This window comes from Glycine max, chromosome 14 (assembly GCF_000004515.6).
Source record: "Glycine max cultivar Williams 82 chromosome 14, Glycine_max_v4.0, whole genome shotgun sequence".
Taxonomy (NCBI): Eukaryota; Viridiplantae; Streptophyta; class Magnoliopsida; order Fabales; family Fabaceae; genus Glycine; species Glycine max.
The window spans coordinates 22,651,508-22,656,969 of record NC_038250.2 but is presented as its reverse complement, the minus strand read 5'-3'; the positions used below and the strand labels follow the sequence as shown (position 1 = coordinate 22,656,969).

The 5,462-nt window shown below is 36.0% G+C and overlaps 1 pseudogene; it reads right to left on the bottom strand.

Moving 5' to 3' along the window:
• Positions 1-1,572: 1,572 nt before the first annotated feature.
• LOC100803703 (protein WVD2-like 7) lies at positions 1,573-2,956 on the bottom strand (annotated as a pseudogene).
• Positions 2,957-5,462: the final 2,506 nt, after the last annotated feature.

Genomic DNA, 5,462 nt, shown 5'->3' with positions numbered 1-5,462 from the left:
TTGAGTAGTTACCCTTTGATAAGGATTAAACCATCCCTAGTTTTGTTGGAGTGCATGTGTTCTGATCTAAAATTAAGTAGTACACTTTTGATTTGTGTGTTGGTGCTTAGGTATGATGTGACTGATTGGGTTAGTGAAAATTGATTGGGTAGGGTCTGAGCAGAAAGCTGGTCCATATATTGTCTACCTTGCTTTTTTTGGTTTCTTGGGCAATTTTTAGGTATCCCATTTCTTCAATTTTTGAATCTTTGATACTAGTTTAGGTGTGTGAACTGCAATGCATTGATTGCTGGTGTTGCTGCAATGTTTGAATGTTTTGATGTAATTGCTAGGATAGCAATAACTCCCCTAAGGCTACCTACTTTGCTGCTTTTGTTCCTCTGGTCAACTGCTGGACTCTTTCTCATCATGCTGACTAACTAGCCAGTAGGTTCAATATCCTTTAGAAGTCCAACTATATGTTGCATGCTTGGTCATTTGAGAAGGGAGATAGGTATTTTATGTGGAAACATTTATATTGAAATAGAATTCAATTCTTAAAAAAAAGAAAAAAAAGAAGCATGTTTGCCTGAAGTATAGCTTTTAGAAAGATGACTAAAATGTTGTTTTGAAGTTAATGGCTTTCTAATGAGCTTGATGCAAATATTTATGGTCATGTCTAACTTTGTCCCCCATTTTGTTATCCTATTTAGTTTAGTGGAATTTGCTTAATGAGTTAAGGGTTTTGGTAGGAAGAAGAGGTGTGACTATAATCAATTTAAATTATGAATAAGAAGAAAATATTGATCAGAAGGGAGCATTTGGCATACATAACATAAAGAAGGGAAGTTTAGCATATTTACTTTGAAAGAACGTTTCTTTCAGTTAATTCGATTTGAGAAAGGTCCTCTCTCTGTCTTTCTGTCTCTCTCTGCCATCTTTTGTCCTCACCATTATCTGACACACTGCTCCCCTCTATATGGCGTAAACTCGATAGCTGATAGTGCAAGCAAACCAAAGCAAGCACCCCCACTTTTTTTGGGGGGGTTCTCTAATCTGAATCTCCCTCTCCTAAAACTAAACTGTGCATTCCTCTTTGTCTATTAAAACCTGCTTTTTTGTCCTCCCACACCACCTCTATAAGCAACTCCTATTTAGTGCTTCACTACCAAAATCCACCTCCAAAGCTCTTTCTCTCCCCTTCATCTTCTACTTCCTTTTATTACTCTAATTCTACTCTCTTTTAACCAAATCATCTTTTTTCTTTTCTTCTAACCAACCTTGTCTACAACATAAGGTTTTCTCTATCTTGTTGTTCTTCTTCATCTCCAATTGAGTTTAATTAAAAAGAAGAAAGCTAGCAAGCTACAAGGTTTGTTTGTAGCTGTCTTCATTGATTATGAATATGATCTTTTCGCTGAGACATAGATACATTTAGTTTGTTTCTCTCTCTCTCTCTCTCTCTCTCTTTTGAAGAGATAGATAGAAATTGGAAAATACCCAGAGTGGGATAAAAAAAAGGACTATGAAAAATACATAAAAGAAATGAAACTTGTGCAAATGAAATCACATTATCAACGCAGATTAAACAATTTACCGTCCATTTTCTTTCCTCAAAGTTGTAGATGTTGGAACCTTTGACACAATTCCCCTTGAAGGAACCTCCCCAGGAAATTAAGAGGAAAACATTTTTTAATCAATCTGATTTTGTGCAGTTTAAGAATAACCATTTATACTGTATAAAAAAAACATTTGTCAACATTGAACAGTTGTCCATGAAGATTTTCCAATTACCTGCTTCTTTATCAAAGATTTGTCTTCAACAGAAGTTTTTGGCTGGTTGAAACTATTCTGGAATGTCTTAAATGCTCGTTTGACTATGTCCTTATCCCCCATGTTCTCCATAATTAAAGATCTCCTCATGGTACTTTGAGGAGCTGGATCAGGATTACTTGGAGGCAAGGTCAAAGACATGTGCAAAGGTTTGTTAGCAAATTTTCTACTCTCCCTACTAGAAGTAATTTGTCTCCTAGTCAAAGATGGAGAGCTTCCCTTTCTAGTTGAAGAAGCAGGTGTCACTGTTTTGGTAGGAGTTTTTGATGCAGGCTTTGAACTTTGTGGTGTTGAAATTGGGGATGCCTTAGAAGTAGGTAGCATTGATTTCTTCTTAGTCTTGGCTGCATTGCTACCCTTACTCATAGACTTAACCTGTCCAAAATAAATGATGAGCAATTAAAAACCAGGCTAACCAAATACCTAACCTTTAAGAAAGAACATGAATTTGATGGATATATGAATTAAAGCAAACCTTAGATTCCTTTGGATGATTCAATTTCACATCTTTTACTTCAACTTTTGAAGCCTTTATAGTCTCCTTGTACACAACATGTGAAATTTCCTTCACATCTTCCGCTTCAATGTTGTTGTTAGGACTTTCCACTTGTTTCTTGCATACATTTTCAGGTTCATTTATCTTGTAGGAACTATGTCATCTACTTTCCAGTTCCTTGTTTTGTACCTGAACTGATGAACTTTGGTAATCCCTTGAAACTGCAAATTCCTCCTCAGATTCATTAACATGAGTCCTATGGATCTCACCAACAGAACTATTTTCATGCTCAACCCTTTCACCGGAACCTTGAGTGTTGTTGGATATATCATGTTTTGCATCAGTGTTACCACTCAAATCTATTCCATTATGTTCTTCTGATCCGAAAGAATCTTTCTCCCTTTGCTTCTCTTGAGCCAACAATTCGGCTTTCCGGGCAGCAACCTTCTTGTAATGAGCCTCAAAGTAGGCTTTCTTCTGGGCCATTGATCCAGGTGTGGCACACTTCTCAACCTCTTCCAAGTACTTGTTTGGAGAGAAAAAGGACCATCTCTCCCAAGACAAGGAATCATTCTCAAATCTACCAACCGAAACAAACACTTGCAAAGTAGGATTGGAAGCAACAACACTCTCTCCCATCTGCTTCAATATTAGGGAAAAAAACAAAAAACTTGTGTGCATAATTGAAGACAACCAACACAAGGAGACAACTCACAAACAACACCAAAAAGAACACAGGATTTTAACAATCATAAATTGGGATATGTAATCCAAATCCAAGTCCAAGACCAACCATAGAGCAAGACAGATTTGCAAGGAACAAATAATAATATTAATGAAAAAAGAAATCAATTTCTAATCTGAAACAACCTTATGAAAAATGGGGTTTACCTTCTTATCTTCAAACACTGTTGCATCCACAAGAAATTCACCCATGAAAGTAAATTAGTACTTAGCCAATACACCAAAGACACACAGAAGCTATGCACAGTGTGGCCTGTAAAGAAGTAATTGGGGAATAATCATTCCTAGATATCTCACTAAAAAGACCAGGAGTAAAATGCTCCCAATGGGACAAAAAGAAAGAGTCTTGAAAATAATTATGCAGAAAATGATGACTAAGGGAATAGCAGGGACATGTGCATGTGGATTTTAGAGTGAGAAAATATCAGAATATGAGAATACTTTTTTTTTCTTTTTTTTCCTTTACATCAATTTCTACTTCACTTTTCTACAATAACGACACCCTTTGTCTGCTTGTGGTACCTGAGGAAACTTCTAAGATGAAAAATTCAATCATAAACAATCCAATATCCCCCAAAAGCAAGAACTAGATCACAACTGTGATTGCATTCCTAAAGAAGATTTAACTTTTAATGGTAATAAGTACCAACCTCTAATTGAATCATATATGGCAATTCTCTGATCCCCAACTATACAATATCCAGTTAAAGGAACAAGATTGGGGTGCTAGATTCTACCAAGAAATTTTAGGTCTCTTGCAGCCTCTTCATCTGTCAATGTAGAACCAGCAACCAAAACCAGATGTGGAATTAAAGGTTGTTTATTTCAAGCTGCAATAGATTGAATAATATCATCCTGTTTCTGCTGCTTTTCTTTCATTTCTTTAATCTCAGTAACCAAAGTTGTATACAAAGGTATACTAAGCATAAGAAAACATATACAACAACTTCTTTTATCAATTTAACTTTGGAAACAAATGTTGTCATTTGAAATAATCAACAAAAAATACCTACGTGTACAAGTGTATATTCTGCCAATATAAGTGGTCATTGTTTTTCTTCATCAACAACTCAATATAAATTCTAGTTATTGCTGTTTGATTTACTGTTTTCAGTCATTAATTGATGAGTTTGATTTACATGGTTGTTTCAGGAGCTTGGGTTGTAATCCAATCTAAACTATATTGAGACAAAACAAGTAACAACTCTTAAAATATTTTTGTTTCAGAGGTTAGACACCTACCAAAAATTGCTAGTTTTTATCTTTTGTTTGAATGAAACATGATGATTGTATATATTTATGTAGGTCCTTGATGATGGTATATATTTATGTAGGTCTATGTGATATATTTATGTATAATATTTTGTTTTGCATGTATTTCCTAGGATTATTTGCTATCAACATGGCAAAAGTTTTGACACTAGATAAAGACAATAGGTCTGGTCTATTCTGTATTGTTGCCCTCAAATCTTCACCCAATTACTTATATTAAAGGACCATGGCTACTCCACCTGCCTCGCCTCCTCCTCCTTCTCCTCCTGCTCTTCCTCCTCCTCCAGACGCATCAGCGTCTCCGTCTACCGTGAAGCAGACATGCAAAGCGACGCGGCTAAGATTGTTGGCCACTAGATCACCTGGTGCAGAGAGACAAATGGTCAACATTGATCCTGCTACTGTTGGATCAAGTGGCCTCGGAATAATTAAGAAGGGGGGGTTGAACTAATTATTAATGTACCTTGACTATTTAAAAATCTATCCTTCTTAATGTTACTAGATTTAATTAGGCTTTTACTACCAAGTTAAGAAAGTAAAGAACAATAATTGAAATTTAACCAAAAGTAAAAGCGATAATTAAAAGTGCACAGCGGAAATTAAAAGTGTCGGGAAGAAGAAGACAAACACAAGAATTTTATACTGGTTCGGCAATAACCCGTGACTACATCCAGTCCCCAAGCAACCTGCGGTCCTTGAGATTTCTTTCAACCTTGTAAAAACCTTTACAAGTAAAGATCCACAAGGGATGTATCCTCCCTTGTTCTCTTTGAACAACCAAGTGGATGTACCCTCCACTTGAACTGATCCACAAGAGATTTACCCTCTCTTGTTCTCAGTTACAGCAACCCAAGTAGATGTACCCTCTACTTGTACCATAAAGGATGTACCCTCCAATGTGTTAAGACAAAGATTTCTCAGGCGATTAGTCCTTTGAATCTTTGTAAGGGGAAACAAAAGATATCTCAGACGGTTAGTCCTTTGAAATCTTTTGTTTAAGGGAAAGGGAAGAATCAAAAGAATTCTTAGACTGTGTCCTTTTGAATTCTTTGAAAAGGGAGAAGGGAGACACAAAAGAATTCAGGTGGTTAGTCCTTTGTTCTTTTGGAAAAGGGAGAAAAGAGACACAAAAAGAATT